The sequence below is a fragment of the Bactrocera dorsalis genome, chromosome 3, assembly GCF_023373825.1.
Source record: "Bactrocera dorsalis isolate Fly_Bdor chromosome 3, ASM2337382v1, whole genome shotgun sequence".
NCBI classification, from domain to species: Eukaryota; Metazoa; Arthropoda; class Insecta; order Diptera; family Tephritidae; genus Bactrocera; species Bactrocera dorsalis.
The window spans coordinates 80,001,325-80,014,319 of NC_064305.1; the positions used below are offsets into that span (position 1 = coordinate 80,001,325).

The following is a 12,995-nucleotide window of genomic DNA, read 5'->3' on the forward strand; positions in this document are numbered from 1 at the left end:
TATGCTATTGTTGTTGTTGGTGCATTTTCTACACTTGTTGAAATTCTTCGGCTACTTTTTCTCCGTTTTTATACTCTAAAAAAGGTATATTGCACCCACGAAGTTTGCAAAACCCCGTAGGAAACGTCGGAGATCGCGATGAGCTGAGTTGTTGTCGTCCGCGAAATATATACGCGAAATAGTCCCACTGAGATTTTGTATACCTCAATTTCTCTTCAAGAAGCTGCTCTTTTGTCGGAAGCACCGTTGTCAGACCGCTATAAAATATAGCTCCCATACAAACTGAACAATCAAAATCTTGTCTTTGTAGGGAAAACCTTTTTATTTGACGAGCTATGTATGTGAAATTTGACATGGACTATTACCTAAGATAGCGGTACAATCTACGAAGAAATTGTTCAGATCGGACAACTATAGCATATAGCTGTCATACAAACTACTCGATCAAAAACCAGTCCTTGACGGAATTTTTATATTTGTGAAGAAAGCCATTTTCATTTTTTCTTTCCAACTTTATCAAATTTTTATAAAAAAAAAACATATACTCGGCGTATACTTTTATTGCTTTCCTCCACATGCGCACATTAAGTCATACATTGTTGTATGCAACATCACATTTTGTTGTACACTCTTTTAATCTCGCGTTGGCGATCTTTATTACCAGGACATATATCTATAAACATATGTATACGTAAATACACATATGCACTCATACACAAACACATGTATGCATGCCGACCGTCGCTGCTCAGCACTATCAACTTCTGCCTACCGTCTTCAAGCTGCCGGGCTGCAGTGGCGGTCAGTCTGTCTGCGCTGGTTTGGCACAGTTGCTTTGCTTATCCTGCTCGTTCGCTGCCGTTTTTGCATTTTCCGCCGACTTTTATTTTATTTACTTCTTCATTCATGCATTTTGTTTGTGTGTTGTTGTTGTTCTATTTTTCGCCGCTTGTGGACACATCATTTGCATAATTATTGAGTGAACTGCCGGAACTGTGGGAACAGCGCTCACTAAAGACGAATGAAGTCATTGGACAGTTGTCCAAACGGTGAAATGCCGAATAAGATACGAGCCATGAGCGAAGTCTTCTGGGCAGACGGAAGCATTTGACAGCGCATAAGCTTGCAATATTTACTAGTTAAGATGGGGTTATTAAATTAACGAGAGTAAGAGTAAGCTATCCCTATGATATTCGTTTAAAGGCTCATTTGGCATTATCAATTAATTTTGTTTTACAGGATCAATTAAGCTTTGTTTTAAGGGTAATTAATTTAGTCATGATTAAGTTAAGAGTATATGTATATGCGACTACTTGAGTTAAGCTCAATAACTAGGCAAATGAGTAGGCCGAATGCTAATGTGCTGCCAATAAGTGGGACTTTGGACACGGAGAAAATTGAGAGATAAAATTCTGCCGAGAGGGAGATGATAGCTATAATATAAAAATGGTGTAACAACCGATTAGGTGGCTCTGTAAATGTATAAAAAAAAATTCTGCAGAAATTTTATGGACCTCTCTACTTTGGTCAAATACTGGGAAAAATTCATTTGCAAAAGATCTAGTTTCGAACTGGTGACAGCTAAATAATAGAAGAAACGAATTGGAAGTCACTTTTCTTCCTGCAGTTCTGATTCTGAATTTCGTTGTTGTTGTCGTCGCTGTTTCTTATTCCATCGATTTTCCCCACAGTTCTGTCGTGAATGCAGATAGGCAGCTATTTTTTGAGATCTGTTATATTGTAATGCATTTTTTAAGGCATTATTTTCTTCCACTAAAATTGTATATTCTATTTTTTCAGATCATAAGAATCCGTGAAAGTTTTTGTTTAGACGTTTTTTCGGTGGAAAAACCTCGAGACTATAGGAGAGCTGACTGTAAATGACTTATCTGAATCAGAAGAATATGAATGGTATCCTAATCAAAGCAATTCTTACGGGAGACTTATCGAAATCAATCACTAGTATTGATCTTGATTTTGACACCAAAACATATTAACAACAGAAAAAGCCCCTGAGTTTCATTAAGATAAGTTATGTTATATATGTCAATCTAAAGTTCTCTATATTTGGCATATGGGGCTTAAACGAAGTATTGAGTCGGTTTGATCCATTTTGGACCTACGGATGCTATTATCGGAAAATATTTTCGCTGAATTTCATGAACATTTCAACAATATATATGTTATAAAGTCAATCGGAAGTTCTCTATATGGGGCCTAAAGGGAGTATTGACTCGATTTTATGCATTCCGGAACCACGAGTACATATTATCGGGAAAATACTCGCTCTTAATTTCTCTAAAAATATATTCACTATTTGGTAACGGTTTGCTGCAATATTCTGGAATAAATAGGTAGGCAGCTACAGCTAGCTTGTTTATCGAGGATATCTTTGAATCCGTCAGACTTTTTGTTCCGCTATAAACTCAATCAATATAATTTAGGTTTGTCAGGATATATACAATAGTAGGAATCAGGAAATGAACAGTAGAGGCGATGCCAGAGCCGCATTATATTTTATGCTGATTTCTTTAGTGGCGTCTTATGTATTACACGGTTTATTTTAGGGTTTAGAATTTGTGTATTTCGTGTGCGGAATCATTGCGAATGTTGGAAAAAGCTTACGATGATTCAGTTTTATCAAAAACACAAGCCTACGAGTGGTACGAAGCTTCAAATATTAAAAAAAATCGAAAATCTTGAAAACCGTAAGGAAAGTGTTAGAGTGATGGCAAAAGAGCTCGACATTGGTGGATATTTTGGGAATAAAACTGAATGATGAATGATGAAACATGGGTTTATGAGCTTTACATGCAAACAAGTCGAAAATCATCGGAAAGGAGGGAAAAACGAGCTGAAACTAAAAAAAAAATACGCTAAAGCCGCTCGAAAATCGAGGTGATGCATATTGTTTTTTCGATATTCGTGGTTTGGCGCATCATGAATTTGTTCCGTAGGGATAGGCAGTCAATAAGGAGTTCTATTTGGCCGTATTGAAACGTTTGCGTGAGAACATCTGTCGAAAACGGTGGGAAATATGGAAGAAATGTTTATGGATTTTACACGATGATAATGCATCGAGCCACGATTGACCCTGAATTTAAAGCCAAAAACGCAATGAATTACCTCTGATGATGGGGATTATTTCGAAGGCGGCAAAGTAAATATTGATGGATAATAAAATGTTTTGCGTTTTACTTACAATTTCCGGGTATTTTGTGTCAAAATGTATGTGCCCATTCTACATTTATACTGCTTTAAAATCGATACTTCATAAACTAATGAACCTTTGTGTCACAGACTTCGACTCTTGCTGTACCAAATTTCGACCCAGCAATCCCTTTGGTTACATTGCTCGCCTTTAAAATTTTTGGGTAGAATTGGCTAAGATTCGAGAAGTTAAGTGCCGTCTGCCTATACAGGTATATGCGCACTAGAATTTCAGTTTTTGGAATATCAAACAGAAATTGTGTTCATTTCTTTGTTTGATATAACTTCTCACGTAAATTTGCTCAAGGAAACATTAAAATATAAATCTTATAGAAACTTAAGACTATTTTTTGTTTCAAATTCAATATTCATTATAATACAAGTAATATGGCAAAATCTTTGCATAAATTATTTTAAAGTCTCACTTACTATTTGCCTGAATTTGCGGACTTAGCAAAATTTAGTAGTTTTATTAAGCTTTACAGCAATCAGAAAATTTCTATTTTATCAACTTATTTTTGCACTTAATTTTTATCAAAAATCTTTCACACAGCGGACACGAAAATTCGCAAACGACAAAAACCCGACGGCTACACAAAAGTTATCAGCAACACAAAAAACACCGTTTTAGCGCATCAAAAGCTGACTTGTAGTTTTTCTCATAAAATACACGCTTACACTGGACTGCTGCTGCGAGCGTTCAGAGCTACTTAGTCAAAGACTTAGGAACTTGACGTTTGCTGGAAGAAACCTTTCACACAAACACACACGCGAGAATTGGTTTGGCTTCAAACGTTGCGCTCAGCGACAATTTCAAAACCGGACTGAATTTGAGTGGCGCGCGACTCGAGGCTCTGAGCTGGCTACAGCTAAGTGCGCTGCCTGTGACTATTGCTGCGGCAGCTCAGGGCTTGGGAGTGTGTGTGTGAGGCTCAGCGCTGAGTCTAGGGATTGCGCGCACACACACACAAGTAAAGAAATGAGCGAAATGCTCGTGTGTGTTTGTGACTTAAGCCAGCAAGCAATTGTGGGCTCACAATGTGGCCACTGCAACTCTGCAGCGTCTTCAATTGCAATTGCAAAGTCAAAACATGCTGGTAGGGATGATAAAACTCTAACACACACGAGTAGCGATAGAGCAAGCCGAGCGACAGCCCGGTGGTCAGCTGATGGCTTGCAGGCGATTGAATGAAGGAAAACCTGCCGACTAGCGTTAGAAGACAGTGTGTGTGTGGCTCGAGTGTTGAACGGTTGATTGAGTCACTTTTCGCATAACGATGTATGAGTGTGTATGTGAGTTGGTGAGCGCATAGAAAAAGAGTAAGGCTTCGCTTGAGGCAGCAATTTGACTTTGAGCCTTCAAGTGCGAGTGAGCCACATAGCTGTGTCTTGGCCTTATCAGTTGAGTAGATTTTCGAGTGTGAGCAGCGTTGATAGCGCGGCATGAGTGTGTGTGTGTGATAAAGCAATAGCAGAGACAAGCCGCACACAATCAACAGGCTAACGGCCATATCCAGTCAGTTAATCCCATTTATTGGCTTTTCTCGGCGGTAAGGTAAGTAGTAGCTACTGCTGTGATGTGTCCTTTGGTCAGCAGCAGCACCAGCAGCAACCAGTAGTAGACAAGTGTTGCCAAAAGCACAAATACAACACGCGCTTAAGAGGATAATCAGGATATTGAGGGGATAGTGTTGTTGGCGCTTTAAATAAGTAGTAGTAACTATAGTGGACGCCAATTGGCCCTTTGGAAGCGTTGCAACGGTAAAATAGGATTTTAGTTAATTAAATATACTTACATATACATATACATGTTCATACACATATTTTGAGTTCGCTTTGGGTTAATTAAAAATTTGTTTGCAAACTTTGAGCGAAATTTCCTGAATTTTCTCTAAAATTTTTAACAATAAACTAAAAATATTGCTTAGAACGACAAAAATATATATTTAGATCTGCATCTAAAACAATTTTTAATGTTTAAATTTTAAGTGACGGCATGCGCCGCCTGAAAGTGCGCCACATTTAATCATTAAACACATTTAATTATGGCGATAATTGCACACATTAACTGTGGCGACCAAACCAAAACAACAACAAAAGAAAACAAGAAATAATATTAACTTTGGTTGCACCGAAGCCATAATACCCTTCACAAATAAAAAAGTTTCCCATACAAGAAGTAAATTTGGATTGCTCAGTTTGTATGGCAGCTATATGCTATAGTGGTCCGATTTGAACAATTTTTTCGGAGCGCGTATCGTTGCCTTTAATATTAATCTACCCAAAATTTCGTATAGATATCTTATTAAATATAAAAGTTTTCCATGCGATAACCAAATTTAGATCAGTCGGTTTGTATGACAGCTATATGTTATAGTGATCCGATCTCAACAATTTGTTCAGAGATTATAGCGATGCACTTGAAGTTAATGTATGCCAAATTTTGTTAAGATATTTTGTCAAACTTAAAAGTTTTCCATATCAGGACTTGAGTTACAAAGGTCTCTTTGTATCACAACTATAAGCTATAGTTGTCCGACATTGACGGTTTCAGCAAATGAGGAGCTTCATGTAGAGAGAAGTACGTGTGCAAAATTTCAGCACGGTACCTCCAAAATTGAGACAAGTGCGCGTTTATACAAATGGAAAGCAGATAGACATGACTAAATCGACCATCTGTTCAGGGTATAAAAATAAACTAAAATATAATTCACCGACCGCTTTGCTGCTTGCTCGCGCCATTAAAATTTGGGCGTATGAAACGCGAAACAATAGCGAAAATTTGCGCGTCAGATGACGGCGCGGAATGCCGCGACGCAAGGAGCAGACGTAGCCGACTTAGCACATGGCTTTAAAGGTGGTTCTAACATCAAACCAAAAAATAATAAAATTAAAATAAATGAACAAAGTGAAAAAAGAGCAAGCATTCCGCATGACGATCGACCGATTGCCAGAGCGCGCCGCAATATAACCGCGTCGATCTAAAGCGACGTGCGGTCGACCCAGCGTAGACACTTAAAACAGCAAAGAGGAAGATCGTAAAGCTTGCTAAAGCGATAAAACCTCAGCTCTAGCGCTGTTGTGAGGCTGTGGTTAAAACAAATGCGCTCGGTTGGGGACAGTGGGGCAGATGGAAGCAAAGAAGCAGTAAAAAATATTTTTTCATATTTTGCTCATTTAAAGCAAAAAAATATAGGTATTTTTTCAATTATAATTAAAGTAGTTAGATAAGCACTAATGTGTAATAGTTTTGTATTGTGCTTTAATTGAGTACACAATTGCACGATTAGCGGTTTAATTGCTTTCTTAAAAAATACAAGTTTTCGCGTTCTGTACTATGTAGAAATGTATACTCTTATTGTATAATTTATACAAATTTTGATAGTATTCGGGTTATAATTTAGTCAATTAGCAAATTTTTGGTATATGTTCACATGTAGACAATTTGTTAATTGACTTAATTAAGGTGCTGTTCTGAGCGCCTAAAACTATGCTTTCGGTTTCCAGGTTAGAATTGTTTTGGTTTCTACTTTCATTAAAAGAATGACAGACATTTTGCATAGTTCTTTAATAGAGTCAATTAATAAAGCTTCTCTATTCGTTTTAATGCAGACAATTAGCTAATTAACTGAATTAAGAAACTGCTTAATATGCCAAAAATTATCAAAGTTTCTAAGAGCGACCCTTAGATGGATTTTAATTCAAATATCTGATCAAAAATGACCCGGACTTGTCCATTAAAGCTGCGGGCGCAAACCGAATCGATAAAAATGTTATTTCTGGATTGGTACAACCTTTTTACCGTTCAAGTGAAGTTTTTGCTGACGACGCCAAAAGTTTGTCCTGCGATTTTAACAATGGGAAAATATATAACAACGAGTTCTCTTGAAATTTTGCGTTTGCAATGGATCACAGCTACGGAATTATTAAAAATGTTGCAGAAGTGTTTTGGGAGATCTACTTTATCAGGAAACAAGTATTCGAGTACCACAAAGAATTCAGTGAAGAAGCAGATGATAAGATTGAAAAGGTTAAAAAATAGTGTTTTAAAACCGTCGTGTTGACATTAGATAGTTAGTAGAGGATCTTAACATATCTTATGGATTGATTCAACACATTTTGGTTAATGTTGTATTTAAAGTTTTGGGTAATGTTGTGGGTAATATTTTGGGTAATGTTTTGGGTAATATTTTGGGTAATGTTGTGGGTAATATTTTGGGTAATGTTTTGGGTATAAAGCGTGTCAATATTTGATATTAGATAGGTGGCAGAGGATCTTAACATCTCTTATGGATCGATTTAATAGATTTAATTTTGCAAAAACGACATCGACAGGTTCCAAAAGAGCTGAGGACTCCACATTCAAACACGTTTTTATTGGGTATATAAAAATGACGACGAAACTGTTGAAAATCTAGCGCATGGCGCTTCAAAAATGAGCCGAAACCGAAATAACCAAAATTTACTGAATGAAATTTGGATTAAGAGTTCGCATGATTTTATTTGCTCAGGAGCCTATTTTCAAGGCGTTAATAAAGAGCTATATTAACTTTTTTTGGGACGAAGGCCAGTCAGTCCCTTTTTTTCTAGTATGTCTAAATTTATTTAGAAGTCATATTAAAATAAATAAATAAATATATTAACTTATGTGAAAATGTAGCTTTTTTGTCAGTCCGGGTCAAATTTGATCAGATGGTATGCGTTTCATCTTATTATGTGAAGAAACTGCACCCTATGCATTTTATGTCAAAAAGTACCGCAATTCGTCTTTAATTGTTTTATAAAAAGGAAAATCTATGAACAATTTTTCGAAAAATGACCCAATAGAAAATCAGACAGGAACATATAGACTATAATTATTTGATTAAAAAAGTGTAGAAAAATCCATACAATAAAACAAAAAGTTGTGTGTTTTGAAAACTCAAAACCTAATTTGTGGTAATTTTTCGGTTATTCTGAAAATAAAAAAGATTACAAAATTTTAAGTCGAACGCTTTATTTTCCAAACTAACCCACTGCAGCAGCTGGACTGTGAACTGAATTTTTTATAGTCCTTAAACGAATTTTTTAAATGGGGAAATAATTCACCACAGTTTTTTCTATTTCACACATGTTAGTTGTTGTATTGTTTTTGGTGTTTTTTTTTTGTTTTAGACATTTGTTACTCGCCCTTTAAAGCCGAGCGGACACACGTGTTGGTGCGTGCAGACAATGGCCTCAATGGCAATGCGCGACAGCAACTTACAACATAGAACAAGAACAACAACGTTGCACAGAAAACCCACGAAGCGGTGTGTTGCAGCAACAGCGGCGAGATTTGTGGCATTTAGAGTGTCATAAAATGGCTTAATTGATTTTATTACACCAGGAGACACTAAAGGGAAGAAATTTGTGGAAAATTAGAAAATTTACGACGACGCAACGCAAGCTAAAAAAGGCACGAGGCGTCCATCCACGAGCGTGTAGTTACAAATTTACTCGCATTGCAATATTTTTAGTGCGCTAATATGCACTTACTACACACGCATACACACATAAAGACGTCTGTGGAAATGGGGTTAACGCGCCACGTTGGAGCGCCAATTTCAAACGCCAAGTTGCAGCATCGGGAAAAAATACTGAACTTAAGCACAAAAAGGCGATTATGGAGTTATTTTAATGACCTCAGCGCTGTGCCACACAATGCCAGCCTGCAACAAGAACAACAGAAAATGCAAACAAAAAAGAATGATAGCAACAGTTTGGCGCTGACTGACAGTTGACAATTGTTGCGACATTCGCCGCTTGGCAGCTTTGCCTTGACGGTGGTGTCGCCATACAAGGCTCGCCTGAGCGGGTGCACTCGGCCAACCACTGCATTTAGCGCCGAAAATTCCTACTTGCACACACATCTAAATGTAGCTGGTCACTCACCAGCAATTGAGCGCTGTCAGCACGTTGCTGCGCGGCCACGTTTTGCTGCACTTCGCGGAGCTGCGCTGACTGACAAGCCACGAGTGATGTGAGGGAGTGATTTCCCAAATCGCGTCTCGGCAAACGGCGAAATCAACTTCATATTTGCATATTAACGGACTGGCTGCGCGCTCGTGTGTATTTCGTCGCTTTGTTAGTGTCAAAATTTTGCTGGTTAATGATCGTTTAAACATATAGACTCGTTGACAGCTGCGTCTGCCGGGGGCGATTGCAGTGGTGATTGTGGATTTTTTTTTTTTATTTTTGAATATTTGCAAAAGTTTAATGCATTTTCGGTTAAACCTACTTAGAAACATATTTACGATTTTCTAATGACTATAATAGCAAATGATTTCCTATAAAAATTTATAGATAAGATACGAAGAGTTCAGGGATCCCATCTTCGCGGTTACTTTAAGATCTATTAAGGAGAACACTATAATTTTTCCAATAAGAGATAGGAGCAATCTGTGTATCCTGTGTATCTGTGATCTGTTTATGTTACATATGTATATGGCGTTATAAAGATAAAATTTCATAAAAAACACTTCAGTTGCGTGACCGCTTGACTCAGTACTGATTCAGGATATCAGCGAAGAGAAAATATTCCATATTGCAGGAGAGGAATTGTGTCAGGACAACATTCATTGACTTGCCAAAAGCTCCGGGAGCTATGTTACGAGGTACTTTTATTCATCCATCTTATAGTTCAGACCGGGTATCAAGTGATTTGTTCCTGTATATTTTGCTGGTGAAAAACATAAGCTATGAAGATAATAATAAAACCATTTACCAGTCAGTTCCAGAAGTAGCCATGTGTAGAAGTTCACGCAAGTGAGGAAAGTTCTCTGAACGCCATCCACGACTTCCAGTCTTAGATCAAGTATTCTCTGGGTAGCCAAAAACATCCTTTGAAGGCGAGCTAATGTGAGAATCATTCCACCCCTCGTAAGATGTGCGACGGACGGGGCAAAAACTGGTCCTTGTGGAATTTATTGCGGTAGCCACATAAAGAGCGCAAATCCGTTGAGAGATTCTTGGTGGGAGAGTCTCCGTCACTCAGTCCTGGCATTCACCCCGGTGATCAACGGAGGCCAGGTTGGGTAAAAAAGGTATCTTTGGCATAACGGTCGGTAAATTCAGCATTCATGATGAAAAATTCTCAAATGGGTTGAGGCTGATCGATTGCACCGGTGTCCGAAATATGGTTATCTTCAGTACTAGATTCCAGCAAAGGAAAATTCATGAAGCCGGCTACGGATCAAAAATTACCAATCGAATCGATCTTGTTATGATAGACGGAAGACACGTCTTCAGTGTTCTAGACATGAGTAAGCTCTGAGGTCCTAGCATTGACTCGGACCACTATCTTTTTGCAGCGAATATACGCACCCGCCTTTGTGCAGCAAAAAACGCACGCCAACACACACAAGGAGGCTTCGACGTCGAGAAGCTGCAATCACAATAGTCAGGCCGATCGATTTTCTACTCGACTTGCAATCCTGTTCTATTAGAATCCTCATCAACAACTCGGTATAAGGGAACTGTGGGACGGCATTTCAAGCTTCTTACGTCCTGCTGCAAATGAAACTATTGGTTTTCGGAAAATGCAAAAGAATAGCTGGTACGATGAGGAGTACCGGGTCACAGTGGAGAGAAAACAGACCACAACCACAACACGTGCGGGATGGGATAGAATCCGAGAATTGAAGAGGAAAACGAGACGCATTTGCAGACAAAAAAAGAGATAGGCCGAAACGCGCTAGTACGAAGAGCTTGGCCGACAGGTGTAATGCTCGAAAACTCTACCAAGAAGTGCGGCAACTAACAGAAGGTTTCAGGACCGGAGCATACTCTTGTAGAACCCCCGAAGATGTGGTCTAGGGACTGATTCCCGAGCATACTAAAAATATGGAGGGAACACTTCTCCAGCCTGCTGAATGGCGGTGAAAACATAACACCAATCGATGACGATGGAGCGGATGTTCCATTGTCCGACCAAGAAGAAGTTCATTAATCATTATTATCATGAGGTAACTTTCATTGAATATTTTGTACCAGAAGCTTTGACTTGTTTGGCGCGAGCTTAGTGCTATTTAAAAACTTGTTTCTGTGGCACATATTGTATCGATAATGACACATAAAAGCGTTTAATTGCTGCAATCAACAATAAGAAGGCAAAAAAGAAAACAAAAACAGCAAACCAAATGAAGAAGACCCCCGTGATATTGTAACACAGTAAAATAGTTTTATGCTTTTGGTTTATTAATTCTTGCCATTTTCGTTTAGCAGAGAACAAAAACAAGAAGTTTAATGATGATATTTACCGTTATTTTTATAGCAAATACACATACAAGCACATATACAAAAACATCGCCAGCGCACACTTAACAACAACAACAAATTTTGCATACTAGATCCGTGGCATGTTTGTTTTTGTTGCAAAAAAATGTAAAAAAGTTAATGCTAATAATAAAATATTACAAATTGGCATATTTCCGCTGAATGTCGCAAGCCAAAAACAAAAACAACATCGAAAGACGATACGTAAATCACATTTCCATGGAATCATAAATGATGAATAAAGCTACTATGTCTGTGGATGAGCGAGCGTTTAATAGGCGAGCGGCCGCTCATGAACAGTTACATACAAGTATTATACATAAAAGAATCATATTTATAAATATTAATACATTTTTATAGATCTTGCTGCGCTGCAAGCCGTTCTCGATTGTGTCGTTGTCGTTGTCGATAGCACAACAGCAGCATCACCCAGGCATGATTTGCTTCAATTAACACGCTTGAACTACACGCTCACAAAACAAACTCGCCATATATTTTACACACACACATATGCATATAAAGAAAAAATGTATGAATGAACACGACTGCCGCAGAAATTAATGAATGAAAATGACAATTGTTGAGAGCAATTAGTCGGCCGTACGCTAAGTCGTGCAAAATCAAATGACAACTTCCGGTCCGCCGACGAGTGGCGATAAAGCGCGGCGTGCTGAACGCTTTCATTGGTTTTGTTGCTGCTACGTACAGTTAGTCGTCGCGTTAATTACACAAACTGGCCGCTGGTTTTACGCACACATACATACATACATATACTTTTGGCACAGTCCCTATGGCAATCAGAATTATAATGGGGATTGTGCAGCGATCTAGCCAACAGACATTGGCTCCCTACCTCCTCACATCTGGCTAATGCTTTTTATGAAAGAAATCTTATATGCATTGCTCATGCCATCATCACTGCCGCTATTTGCAACAATTAATGCCTATAAAACTTATAGCTAGCTGTCAGTTCACTTCACACTTGCCTCTTTTACGGTTGCAAGAAAAATTTCTAATCAAATTGGCAGCGTTCGTGACATTTGCAATTGCGCACATTGGCGTTGACATCGGAAGTACTTGCGCCCTCAAACAATTGACTTTCATTTAAAAGAAAATCACTATTTTACAGTGCATGAGTGGTGACGGTACAGTGGGTGTGATAAGTATTCAAATTGATTTTTGATATGAGAAATCCTTTAGATTTTATTCAAACGAAAAAAAACGTTAACTAAGGCTGCTATAGGTACTATTAAGGTACTTAATAATAAAATAAAATCTATTATGAAGATCTTTATCTTGATTTTTACCCGTCAACTTGAATGACAACTATGTGCTATAGTGGTCCGATCTGAACAATTTATTCATATATTATAGCATGGTTTTAGACAGTCATTCATGCAAAATAACTAAATGTACATACAAGAACTAAATGTTGATCGATCAGTATGTATGGTAGCTATATGCTATAGCGATCCAATCTGAACAATTTA

General features: G+C 38.0%; 1 protein-coding gene across 3 annotated transcripts in view; it reads right to left on the reverse strand.

Annotated features, from left to right (window-relative positions):
* The window catches only part of LOC105229971 (protein N-terminal asparagine amidohydrolase), an 82,495-nt gene that overhangs the window by 51,994 nt on the left and 17,506 nt on the right, over positions 1-12,995 (reverse strand). For 2 of the 3 annotated variants that reach the window (XR_007422103.1, XM_049451011.1), the window contains exon 1: positions 3,640-4,042. The exons of the other annotated variant lie outside the window; for it this stretch is intronic. The gene's annotated coding sequence lies outside the window, so the exon portion shown is untranslated. Of the gene's footprint in view, positions 1-3,639; positions 4,043-12,995 lie in introns of those variants that run through there. 3 annotated transcript variants of the gene reach the window in all.